Genomic DNA, 14,208 nt, shown 5'->3' with positions numbered 1-14,208 from the left:
CTGTAATCATCTACCCAGGGAGGTAGTGGAGTCACCATCCCTCAAAGAGTTTAAAAAAAGACTGGATGTGGCACTTGGTGCCCTGATCTAGTCGAGGTGTTAGAACATGGGTTGGACTCGATGATCTTAAAGGTCTCTTCCAACCTAGAAATCCTGGCATTCTGTGATCCACCTGACCACAGCATCCCCTCTCACTGTTGCCGGGCTTGCAAGGGTTCCTCGGGGGTGAAGAGATAGACGAGAATCTTGACTCCATGATCAGAAGGCTGGATTTATTAATTTATGATATATGTTACATTAAGACTATACTAAAAGGAATAGAGAGAGAAGTTCAGAAGCTGCTAAGCTAAGAATAGAAAAGGAATCAATCAACAAAGGAGCTCTCTCTGATTCTCTCAGAGAGAGCTTGGTCTTTGATTGGCCCTTAGTTGTACACACGCAACATGGGTCAATCACAGGGGCACCTGTTGCGTTCCACAGCAGCAGATAACCATTGTTTACATTCTTTCTCTGGGGCCTCAGGTTCCCAGAAGAGGGAAAAATCCTAAAGAAAGGATTTTTCACAAAAGATGTCTGTGACACTCTCACCACAGCACAGAGAGGTCTCACCTGCTCTGTGCTCTGTGCACCCCCCAGGCCTGCTGAACAGGAGCTGAACCCCAAGAGGACCTTGTTCTGACAGGGGGCTGAAGATGGCTTGCTCAGCATCAGGGAGGGTGAAGTTCAAAGTTTGTAAATCTTATTTCTCTGGGAAAAAAAAGAAAAACCACAAAAAGAAAACACAATGCACGACCAACTTCCATGGCACCTCGGTGATAAGCAGGAAACCAGCCAGGATAAATCAAGATTAGATATACCACATTTGCCTGCATTCCCTTCAGCCCCATATCTCCTTCTAGCTGCCTGGCTAATCCTCTGTAGATCAAGTATCATGGATGAGTTGGGCTGATGTGGAATGACTGATGGGGATGGTGTTTTTGGCTGTGCTGCTCCATGCTCCCTCTCAAGTCATTAATTATGCCATCTGACATGAGCAGTGCTCTCAAGTTGATATTTGTGAGGTAAGTGATGAATTTCCTCTCCTCCTGGTAGCTCATTAGGACATGTTTTATGATGAGAAAATTTGCTGAGGAATTAATTATTGAGACAAAAACATTTTTGAGAGCAGTTTTATTTGTTTTTATATTTACTCTACCTTGGATATATCATTTCTGTGGTCCAAGAAAAATAGCAGCAGCATGTCTAGAAGGCAGCTACCACCTTGCTACCAGTAATGCTCTGCTTATTTCTGCAGAGAAGCACAGAGCCACAGCAGTTCCTCTGCAGAAGGATGCCCAGGGAGCAATATGTCTGTATTCTGGGCAGTCCAAATGCTTTTGAGCCTGTCCTTCAATCACTCAAAGGCAACTTCTGCCTGATTTACTTTAGCACAAATATCTGCTGCAGCCCATTTTACCAAATGGTTTAGCAAATGCAGTTTGCCCCAGGCTTGGAGTCTGTTTTATTCAGACTCTGTTCTATTTTATTCAGGCTTGCTGGTCTGTTTTATTATTATATTAATCCATTGCTGATTGTTATTGTTGTTATTATTATTATTATTATTATTATTATTATTATTATTATTATTATTCCTCCAAAAGTCTTGACCCATGGTATTTGTCCTCTGAAAATAATGGAAAGGACCCAGGCCTGTCACTTATCATCTTATGATTGTTGATGTAAACAACACTTTTGGGGAGAGGTTTCTCATGGTAATCACTGTATTTAAGAAAATCTCTGCCACTAGTTCAGAAGGATTATAGACAAAGTAGCAAACTGTCAGCCGCCTGTCACATCTGCATTTCTTCACAGCTACCACTGTGTCATGAATCTCCCAGGGCACCTCATTTGGGAACATGCTGACATTTTGCCTTTTATTTTCTTGTATGTCCCTTCTGCTAGGAAAGCTGTCTGGTCTGTGTGGAGGTTATGAGCAGAGGGGGCCATGCTGACAGATGTTAATGGAGCAGTTATCAGGAAACAACTGACTATCATGAATGTGTCCAGACAGAATAACCTCTCTATTTTGATAGCCAAGGATAAACAAACATATTCACATTCTGAACTGAGCAAGCCCAGGCTGTGGCTAAGACATAAATTTAAAAAATTAAATAAAATAATAATAAAATTTAAAATTAGTAGTAATAATAATAAAATTAAATAAAATAATAATAATAATGAATTAAATTAAATTAAAATTAAATAAAATAATAGTAATAATAAATAATAGTAATAATAATAATAAAAAAGGGTGCTTGAGATTTTCAGCGCATTATTAATGCAAATCTGAGTGACTTGTGCATGTCAGACTCCACAGCACCCTACAGCCTGTGAGAGCTGTGGTATCTGGCAGGAATGTGTCCCCAAAAGGGTACATGAGTTGGTCATGCTGCCTCTGCTGTTCTCTGGAGGATGATAGAGGTAATGACAAGGGTAGGACAAACTCTAGTAAGGTTCTGATCCACATTCTGCACAGGTGAGGAGTGCATCAGAAAAACAGGTTTCAGGAGTGAATGTGAATTTTCTTCTGGCACCAAGGAGATGTTAGAGAAGCAAGGGAAAGTTGGAGACTGTTTAAAAGAATAAAAGGAATGAGTGGGGGGGAGGAAAGAAGGCAGAAGAGAGATCAGCAGATTAGGAACCCATAGCAATAAAACCCAGCCTGAGGGTAAATACAACTCTGCCCCACTTCAGATTAAATGGGGTCATTACATATTGACATCAACATCCTACATCTGCAGCTTAACCTGTGACTGCCAAGGACTCCAACATCACCACAACCACAAGTCAAGCAGTCACTGAGGTCTCGTGTCTGAGCAGCCCTGTGTCTGCTCAAAACTCTTCAGAGCTTGTGCCTTGTGTAGCTGCAGACATTCACCCCAAAAGGCCCCTGTGTGCTGCACCGAAGATTGTTCCAGTATCCTGCTCTATCTGAACTGCTGTTTCCTACCTGTGCAATCACTGGAAGGGATTATTTTCCCTGGTAAAAGGGCTGTGCTGTGCCCCTTTGCAATGTCCCTGCTGCTCTGAGAGGCACGGAGCAGAAGGGGCAGGCGAGGCTGTGCCTCACCAGCCACACAAAGGGCTACAGAGTCCCTTGGGCTGTCCCTGATCCCCCCTCACGGAAAAGTTTCCTTAACCAGGGTAACTCTCCCAGCATGCAGAACCCTAGGAGCAATGCTAGGTTAGACCTCCAAGCTGTTTTATCCTGAGGCCTCTACTTGTGATGGAAACTTGGCAGAAGGGAGGCTGGCCCCAAGTCTGGTGTGGGGGGTGCCCAGCACTTGCAAGACTGCTACTCCAACTCTGAACCTGTTGAAAATGATGTTCTAGCTTTTGGGGTTTTTCCTGAAGATTATTGAAAAAATTCCCAGCCCTAATATGACTTGGAAAATGAGCTTCAGTCTTTGCTGATTTGCTTTGCTTTGTAAACCCGTTTTTATGTGTAGCAACTAATTTGTGTCCTAAGACCAAATAACTTCCTTGGGAAATTTTCAAGTTCAATAATTAGGATTTGTCACAAAACAGCAGAAAAAAAAAAAAAAACCTGTCTAAATCACATCACGGTTTTAAATGGCCCATTGTGGTTAAAAAGGGTTTAGGGTTCAGGGGAACACATATCACAGAGTATCTCTGCTGTTCATTGTAACAATGCAGCTTGAATCACATTTTAGGTGGGGGAAAGCATCTCTAACCCTTATCCAAGCAACTGGGTGCTATGAATCAGAACACCTCAATTAGTTCCATCAGTGCTGCAAACCTTCATACCAGAGGATGTTCTGACCCACCTGATTTCAGCAGCTCCTGTTCCACTCACAGAGGCACACACTGAGGGCAGCTAATGGGTAGCATGCCAATTAATAACATGGAGCTGCTTTATGTGTGACATATTGTACCATGCACTGATTTTTAATCTGCTCATACCAGCATTTGTCATGCAGGGTGAAAGTCTGCTGTGAGAAATAGCCTCTTCATTTTCCCTGACAACTATTAACACTGAGCCAGTCTTCGGTGCTCGTGCCGCAGGCAACTGCTCCTGCCAAAAATAAATGCAAAGACTGAGGAGAGAGACATTTTGCAAAATTAAACTCTGTCTCAAAAGTGAATAAATCAGGACAGAAGCACATCCTTAATTCCTGGAGACAGGAGGAACTTCATGGTGGCTGTTTACTTCTGATGAGGCGGCAAGAAAAAACCCAGAACATTAAACTGTGGTTTTTCTACTGGTTGTAGATGGGGCACTGCAGCTGTAATGGGGAAAACCAGATTTAAACTGATTCTGGAACCATAGCTAAAGGGTGAAGTACAAGGGTCTTGTGGCTTCCTTATCATGCAATCATGTCACAGCCCACACTCAGCATTTTAAAGACTTTCAACTTCAGTCCCACCACCAAAATGCACATTAGGCAGGTGGCTGTGGAAGCTGAGAGCCAGCCCCAGTAAAACAGCAGATACAAAGATTTAGTGGGAAATCAGATGGGTGTGGCCCTCAAACAGCTCTGTCTTGTATGGTGGCTTCACTAGTGACATTGCTCACATGGGAGATGGAGACAGACGTTCCTCAGCTCAGCTTCCCAGCTGAAGGTGCTGGTACCAACTTAAAACAGCCAGCAGGTCTGACCTGGAGCATCATCTCTCAAGGCTACTGAGAAAGAAGGGGAAATTTATTTTTATTTCTTTTTAAATAGCCCCAGATCATCACATTCTTGGCTTGGTGCAGTTTTCAACTCAGCAGATGAAACCACAAAATCCAGGTGGTTTTGCAGAGATCAATTTCCATCTTTCAGCCCAAGCCCCAGCTACCTGCCAGGTACCCACACAGGCTGGCCACAGCTGTTCCTGCTCATGGATCAGTTGCTGTCACTTGATTTAGTTATTGTTAATCAACAGAAAATTGGATAAATCTATTTGTTTTGCAAACAATAAACCCATGGGCTTGCTGAAGGTCAGAGGACCCATAAATTTCTTGAGTCATTACTGCATTCTTATCATTAGCCTCTCTTGTAGTGTTATGAGGAATTTGAAAAATGTAGTCCCACTGAGGCTGTAGAAACATTAAAGATTCAGGTATTTATGCCCCTTCTCATTAGGGTGTTTTTTGTCTGTAATGTACAAAATGATGTGGTGGACTTTTAGTTTAAAGGTCTGTACAGGGAGGAAAACACCCACTGCTTGGGTAAATCCTGAGCACCCCAGAAGTTACTGCATGGCTGGGACACGACTGCATTAGGAGTTAATATTGCCAAAGGTCTCAGAGGCTCTGCAGAATGTTAGAAAAAAAAATAAGACAAATAAAGATAGGAGGAAGAAGAAGAAAAATAGGAAAAAACAGAAAAAAGAAAAAAAGGATCAATAAAAATAGAGTAAACCAATGATGAGTAACTCAGAGATTCACATGATATCTCAAAATTAACTACTCTGTAGGTTCAAACAGAGGTCCCACCTTATGTGAGGGGCACATGCAATTTACACTGATCAAAGCAGAGCTTTGAATACCTGACACAGGAGATGAAATATAAATATGTGATTTGTGAAGTAAAAAGACAACACCAACAATAATGAGACCTCAAAATAGATCTGGATGTCACACTCCTGGGTGCAACCATAATGATCCCTTCTCTTGTGACAGAGATGAAAAGGCAAAGAATACAAGATCATTATTGTAACAATTACTTTAATAAGCACGTAAAACTGGGACTTAGTGGAGGCTTTGCTGTTTGTTGTCATATTTGCTATTCATTCTCCTTGTGATTTTCAAAGATTGATACATAATGCCTTTTATTAAAATGCACAGTATGAGGAAGGTTTTCAAAGGTGCCCTGTGATGTTTGGATGTTTCTCTTGCACTGCCTCTGAAGAGTAACAGGCAGAATTTTGAGCATTTGACTGCCTGAACTCATAACTAGGGCAAATTTAGCAAATATTTCCATTTGAGGGTCTCCTGCTAGGACCTGCCATCCAGGACATGTTGGGACAAGGCTTGTAGAGCAGGAGCAGCCTGTGTCCAGCCTGCTTGGCAGGGAAATCCATGAACATCTGCATCCTCTGCTGCTGTGTCCTCATGCTTACCCTTCCAGAATGGGCAACTGAACAACCTCCAAAAATAAACCCTTCTAGGAAACTCAGACTGAGAATGGAAAAATGCAATGTTCCAAATATCAGCAATCTTGGCCCAAAAGATTTCTCTCCTCCAAAAGCTACCAAGCACAGCACAACCCAACTTCTGTGGGAACCCCAATCCCTACCTCTCTCCAAATGTGCATCTATAGGAGAAATGACAAAATAGTGAAGGAAACTGTACAAACAGGGCAATTGTTAGTGACACAGCTGCAGGAGGTCTAAATAAATCACTTAACATCAATTTCTCCTGCTGCAGAGGCCAGAAATGGCCATTGACAACAGCTGGCTGAACTCACTGTGTTGCTCTTTTCATGTCCAACTTCCAGTAAATTTTTGTTTATAAAAATTCTCTGCATTTGCTGTAAGTATGAAATTTGTCTCTTAATTAGGAAGTTTCTTCATTCTGGAGAAAATGTGAAATATTTTTATTAACATTTAATGGAGAATTGAGTTTGATATTGACACTAGGAAATGGACTGTATTATTTCCATACTGCAATATGCAAATACACTCATTGTTATTGCAGATTAGGAGACTGAATTTGCTAATTCTTTTTAATAATGCTTATTATATTTCTCTGACAAAGATACCCATTAAAATACCACTTAAAGAGCATGAAGATTGCAGACATCTGAAATTAATTCTGATTTTTTTTCTAGAAAGCAAGTTTTAAAAATTCAAATCTGCATTTTTCTGTTTTTACAAATAGCCGACCGAATCAATATTTCAGAAGGGTGAATCAATATTTCAGAACACTCTGATGTAAAATAAAAAAAAATTGGTCTATTAAGATCTTTTTATTAGCGTGTCAATTGCAGTGCACAAAATTTGCACATATGGGTAAAGAAATTGTTTCCTGAAAATGTGCAAATTGCTACTTCACTGAATGTAAATGAAGTGCTAATTGCTCTTTGCAAACAATATTTATGCAAATCATGCCCTACCATTACATTGCAGAGTGGAGTTTACATTTACATTTGATGCATTTTTTTCTCCACCCATTTGACAGTCCCTGGACAACAGGACTTGGGATATTATTCACTTTTTTTTCAAGACATTTTATGGAGACATGAGTGGGTGAAGAATGAGAAAAGACCTGCAGGCAGTAATAAATCATGACCTAGAAGGGCAGAAGATCTAAATCCATTCTGTTATTCTGGTTCATCATTCACTAAGCAAAGTATTTACAATAAATTATTTATATCAAATTTGCCTTTTATTCTGCTTGCCTTTTGACCTATGATACATTTGGAAATTCTCTACAAAAGTAATTCAAATAAAAATGTCTGCTCTCTAAAACAGGAAATAAAGTAGCTGGTGCCATCAGATAAAGCATTGAATTCAAAGATATATATTTGATCATGGTGGGGTTATTGATGTTATCTTGGTTTTAATAGCCTGTTTCTTTCTTTTTTATTTTTTTCCTGTTAATAGATCTCATTGATTTGGAGAAGTCAACACACCTTGTCTATAATTTCCCAGTCATAAGCAAGGAGAATCTTGAATCAGTTGAAGAACATCTGTTTTGCAATATTCCTGAACACCAACTGAAAATTTTCACTTTGAAACCTCTAAAATACCCTATACCCTTATTAGTATTGTATTTCCTGAGGTGAAATTCTCCTACATTTGATATTATTAGTTTTCCTACCACCTTCACAAAATCATAGAACAGTTTAGGTGGGAAAGATCTCTAAATTCATGAAGCCCAACCATTAACCCAGCACTGCCAAACCTCTCCTTGGGGTCAGATTAGCCTTTCATAGTTTGGTTTCCTAAAATTTGTCCTCTGCTCTAAAGTCTTCCAATGACCTTAACAGTGTTTAAGCCATTAACTATTTTGGTTTCTCCTCACACCCAGTCACTTCTTCCTCTCAGGAGAGATGGAAAACAGGAAACTTCTTCCTTTTTCAGAGAGCTTTCCATGATGGGTTACTTGAATTTCCCTTGAATATTTCTGTGTCTCTATTGCTGATAGAGACAGGCTGTGGAATACAGCTCATTTCGGAGACACATAAAACCTCTTCCCCCAGCATTAGAGATTGCTTCTCTGTCTCCTCAGGTGCATTCCAGGGAAATTCTCAAACATCCCTCAAATTTAGCAGCTGGAATTTCTTAAGACTTGGGCACAGAACTAAAATCCTCTGGCTCAATGAGTTGCCTCACCAAACTAAGCTGCACCAGCCACATCTGCCCAAACCCTTGAAATGCTTTAATTCAGATTTCCTTGAGAGTGCTTTAAGCTGATGGGTTTTACATCAAACACATCTCCCTCCTTTTTCCCAGTGTCTTTATTACTGATGCTGAATGCAAACTCTTGCACCCTTACCTGCACCTGGGATCCCAGGTAGGTGCTCACCTCTGAAGCACTGCCCTCAATTCAGTTTTTCCCTGATAACAACAATCTGCCTTCAGTGAGTCAGGCTCTGTTTATGATCACATTTTTAATTACTCCAGGGAACATATGTTAATGCTCATTCATCTTCAGTCTGAGGAGCGCTGTAAGAGTCAGGAGCCATATGGCTCCCATCTAGAGAGAAGGAAAAGGTGTGTCAAATTCCTCACTCCATTAGCTCCCAACAAGATTCAATTTACATCCCAGGCTGGGCACAGCTTTGGTGCCAGCAAGATGAGGGCTGGAAGCTGCAGCCAGCACAGCACGGGCATCCTTGTGAGCTGCAGGGCTCCCCAGGCATGGCTCGGGGCCACGGGGCACTGCAAGCCCTCCCTGCCACCCCCAGGGCAGAAAGCACAACCTGGATGCCAGCAGAACCTGTTTCAATAAGTTATTAAATTTGAGCATGTCATGTCTGAAATGCTCATGAACTGCTTGAGCAGTCTGTGTAATGGGGTGTCTCAGTCTGTTTTCTGTGGGGGTGTGTCACAGACATGTTTTATGAAAAATCCTTTCCTTGGGATTTTTTCTCCTAAGAAGCTGAGAGGCCTCAGGAACAAAATGTAAATAATGGTTATCTGCTGCTGTGGAATGCAACAGGTGGATCTGTCATTGGCCTTATGTGGTTGTTTCTAATTAATAGCCAATCACAGTCCAGCCGTCCAGACTGTCTCAGTCAGTCACAGAATTTTGTTATCATTCTTTTTCTATTCTTAGCTAGCCTTCTGATGAAATCTTTTCTTCTATTCTTTTATTATAGTTTTAATATAATATACAACATAAAATAATAAATCAAGCCTTCTGAAACATGGAGTCAGATCCTCATCTCTTCCCTCTTCCTGAGACCCCTGTGAACACCACCACAGGGGTGTGTGGATATTCTCAGTTCAGTCAAAGAAACAGAGATAATTTCTCCCAGGCCAAGCTTGGGAAACTTAGAGAAAAGAATTAAAACAATTATTATCTCTCTTTCTGTAGCCATTGTTGATAGATATGATTCTCCAGAGTTCATGGTTCACCAATAGTGTGAGAGGTTTTTACTTTGAGGCCAATCAAGTCTCACCTTAGTGAGTCACATTATAAAAAGATGTGCTACTTTTCATTAAAGCCTTCTGATTTACCTTCTGAAGACTGGAGTCTTTTGTTGCCATCCCTGACTCCACAGCATCAGGGGTGTCCTTCTGGGGCCAGGAAAGTGGTGTGAGGGGAGAGAATGAGCTACAGCCTAAGGGAGTGTCACTGGAGTTTGAATTCCTCGGGTTTAAAGCCATGGATTAGAGGCTTCAGAGTTTGTTTCCTCTGCTCCCTGGGCTTAAATGACAATTGTTGGGAACAGCAACTTTTGGCATTTGTCAGTTCACTAAAGGTGCACTAAAATGCAAAATTTTTCCCTAAAGACAAAATCAGCACTTTCTCAGCAGGTCAACAACACTGACGTAATATTACACCCAGTAACAGTGAGGTATAGCACGTGTAGTCACATCCCCATCCTTTTGATATTGTCTTGCACTTGGTTTTCTTTGGCTGTCGAGGAAGACAAAACACAAGGAGCAATCTGGGTCCTGCCCTTGCTCAGGCACCCAGGACAGAAGTGCTGACAGGATTCCAGCTGAGAGCTGATCACTGCAAATAAAGAGGTTGCAGAGGTGCCACCAAGGGCATGCTTTGATCTTTAGGATTTTATTACTGCTGAGGATATGTGAGAAGGACGTGGTTTGCTCTCAGAACTGAGATTGAATTTCTAGTGTTGGCACTTAGAGAGGAGTAAACCCAAACAAATCCTTGGGAACACAGAGCATCTCATCTGGCAATCAGAGGAATACAAAGGCATAATGCTATTTTTAAATCAGATTTTCCAAGAACAACTGCTATTTAAAATACATGTATAAACAGCAATCCCTAAAGCCTGGCAATGGTTCTCCTCTTGAATCAACAGCTTCCAAACAGTTTGTAGAAGGCATCAGATTCCCTGGTACCCCTCACACTGATGCAAAAAGAATCTCATGCACACATTCACAGGCAAAGCAGCTGTTTGGGATTTGTGCCTCACCACTGAGAACAAGCTCTGACCTGCAGTGCCCAAGTGTGAGAGAAATACATCTCTCAAAGACGTGAATATTTTATTTATCCCATGACAAGGACTCCAGCCTCATCACCCTGGAGCAGGGAGGATGCTGCCAGCTCCCCTCCCAGAGCTGGCTGCCAGTGTCCCAGCACGTGCCAGCTCTCAGCACCATCACCCCTCTGCTGCCAGCATGGAGGCAGGAAACTCTGAAGAGATGGCAAGCATAAAACAGGCCCAGGTCAGTGGATATTTGATGACACTTTGCAACTAGGATTCTCTAATTCAGCCTCTCTGCTCTCTGAGAGCTCTGTGGGTGAGGATGCTCTCACTGCATGAGTTTCCCTCTGCTCCCCACAGTGCACCAGGAGAGCAGCTTCAAACCAAGGCAGCCTCACCTTCCTTCCTGTCCTGCTAAAGCGATTCAGGATTTCAGGTTGTGGATACTTTTTTTGGAAAGAAATTGTTGAAGATTGCAATGCAAGATGTTTTCAATTACCATCTGTATGGCAGATTACCTTTGTCAAGTGGGCAGTTTGCTTTATCTCTCTCTTTGAGTGACCACATTCACACCTCCCTCGGGAGGGGACATTTGCTGATAACAGCTATTGAATGTCACTGCATGACTGATAAGAACTACAGCATCCCATTGTGAGATGCTCTGCCCAGAGGGAGGAGCCAAGCATTGCTACCCAGATATAATCCAGAGGTTTTTGAGACACCAGCGTGGTTTTCTCCACGGGATTCCCCAGAGGAACAGCAGCAGTCTCTCCTTCCACTGGATCTTCAGAGGAAGAATCCATCCTTCTCTACAGGACCCCCTGCTCCAACAGAACCACCCCTGACACTGCAGGAGGGCTGCAGCCACAATTCCAATGGGACTGCCACCAACACCCCACAGGGTGTCAGGTTGGGTTCTGACTCTGTCAGTGTTATTCTAGTGTACTGCATTGTTTATTTTATCCTTTTATTTTTTTTCCTTCCCTATTAAAGAACTGTTATTTCTACTCCCATATTTTTACCTGAGAGGTCTTAATTTGAAATTTATAGCAATTGGGAGGGGTGGGGAGGGTTTACATTCTCCATTTCAGGGGAGGCTCCTGCCTTCCTTAGCAGACTCCTGTCTTTCCAAACCAAGACAGAAACCAAGAGAGGGTCCTAAAGGAGCAATGTTCAGTGATCCAGGCAGTGTGAGGGAGGTGTTGGATGCCCAGCCAGTAGTGGGATTGCCTGCTCCATGGCAGGGGCTGTGCTGCCTCTGAGGAGGAGGGAATGGGATGCCTGAAAGCTGAGAGCATTGAGTTTTTTGAGATGTTTGACTGAATTAAAACACCCTGCACTTCATTGCTCTTGTGTCAATTCCTGACCACTGGAAAAAGAATTACCTGGCATGGCAAACGCCTCCCACTTCCCCAAAGGTATTTTTCTAAATGGACACTGTGAGTACTGCAGAGATTGTTCCCATTGCCTTTCTTTCCCCTGCCATGCTGCAATTTTACTGCTTTGTTTGACTTTGCACCAGAAATTAACAAAAATGTGATGCTGGTAATGTTGCTTTGCTGATGTGACTCAGGGTCTTCAATCTAGTGATAACTTTTCCAGTGTAGTTTATCATTTGGAGGCCAACCCTGTCAAAACCCAGCACAAAAAAATTCCAAGACATTATGTAATTAATGTAATTTATTCAAATGTCACATTAGGCCACAGGGTTTTATTTATTCCAGTAAAATCTGCCTCTTTTCTCCATTTCCATTTGTGAGCTGAAATCCTGGAGATGTTTTAAAACAAATATAAAACCTACTCATCACTGCTGGCAAACAGCCACCAAAATCCAAATTTAGTCTTGGAACAAACATACAAATGACCCATTCCCAAAGGATGGTGTAGCTTTAATTAGCCCAAATTTTTAGTATTTAACAGGACATTATTTTCCAAAAGCCACTGTTTGTCTTGTAACCTTTTAATTTCCAGGCAATGATCATAGGCTAGAAACCATTTGCCTGAGCTCAGAAACTTTGACTTTCCCCCAGTGTATCTAGTGAATATTGGGCAGATTGGTCCCATACAGCCCCTTAGGGCACAGTTTGTTCTTCCCTTCCAAGCACTTCCAGGAGAGATTCACCAGGACTGGAAAGGGCCACAAGGCTCAGTAAAGTCTCTTCTCCCAGTGCATTTCCTTGGCCATCAAAACAACTCCACCACAAGGCTGCCTCTCAGCATCCCAAAAGTTCTGTTCTCAACTAAACTGCTCAGAGGTCACATTTTCTTCTCCCTAGAGGGGAAGAAAGTGGATGGAGAGAAAAATATATAAGGTACAAGGACTGTCAGTGGCTAAGGGGCAACTTGCTGAGATGTGCAATGGAAAATTTGCCTCATAAAATCATATTGTCCATATAGAGAAGCTATAAAACCTTGCTAGGCTTCCCCCAGCATCCTGCCTCACAGTGTTTTTATTTTCTCCATAACAGTAGATGGCTGCACTTCAGCCCCACATATGAAGCATTTAAAATAATGTTGTGATGATTTCTGCTAGCTGAGGTTTGTGTTTTATAAGTTTTAATCTCCATAGTCAACTGTTTGTGTTGACTTTACTCAAACCACATAAGGATGCATTGAATTTAGAATATTCCCAATTGACACATATGGGGTTTTGTTTGTTTTACATAAAGCAATCCAGGCAGATTCCAGTCTATTTAGTTGTTTTTCTACTCTCCTTTTCTTTGTATAAATCTTCCTTACTCTGTAGGATGCAGGGCACAAATACAAAACCTTTCATGCAAAGTAAGACAGCCCGGAAGGTTATTTCCACCCCAGATACCCCAGCAGTGGCAGCAGGGAGACAGAGGAGGGGAAGAGATGTGAACAAGAGGATGGCACTTTCAGAATCCCTCCCATCTCCCCCATTTTCAGTGAAAACTTCAGGATATTTTGTTACCTACTCTTTTGAAATAGAAATGTCATGGATGACAGCAAGCATCTTTTCCAACCTGCTCTAACAAGCAGCCATGAGGTAACTACCTTTGCTAGCTGGGGACTGAATTCCTAAAGTGCCTCCCTGTACTCCTGGCAAAGAAACAATTTTGCTGTCATTGTTCCTGCAGCAGAGCTCACAAGAAAAATGCTCTGCAAGCTTCCTTAGTGTGAGTTGTATTTTTGTACTTTTTATGATGCTGTCTTCATTTCAAATAAAAAACATTTTAGCTGAAAACATGGAGCTGTTCTTTGTGTCTAGAAAACATAATGCTACAGCACTTTCTTTGACTATAATGTACACCTATAAATACCTTTACCAGGCACTCAGCACAGGCTATTGTTTCTCCCACAGCAGCAGAAACTGCCTCAGATTTGAACCTTGGAAGCCAGGGAAATGTGAAGTGGATACAGAAAAGCAGCATATTTCTCCCCAGCTGACAACTCAAGGTTATTTCTGAAGTAAATAATGTGTTGCTAAAGAGATTTCGTTCTGTTTTCTGATAATAAAGTTGCAGCATGCTGAATTTGACTGCTTCTCATTCCAGCAGAGCTGCACAGGTCAGAGGGTGGGCAGGTTCAATTTGTTGTTTTGCTGTGTGATGCCAAAGAGCTTCTTCCA

Source organism: Melospiza melodia, chromosome 6, assembly GCF_035770615.1.
Source record: "Melospiza melodia melodia isolate bMelMel2 chromosome 6, bMelMel2.pri, whole genome shotgun sequence".
Taxonomy (NCBI): domain Eukaryota; kingdom Metazoa; phylum Chordata; class Aves; order Passeriformes; family Passerellidae; genus Melospiza; species Melospiza melodia.
The sequence above is the reverse complement of the archived record's forward strand: the minus strand, read 5'-3'. Positions refer to the sequence as shown.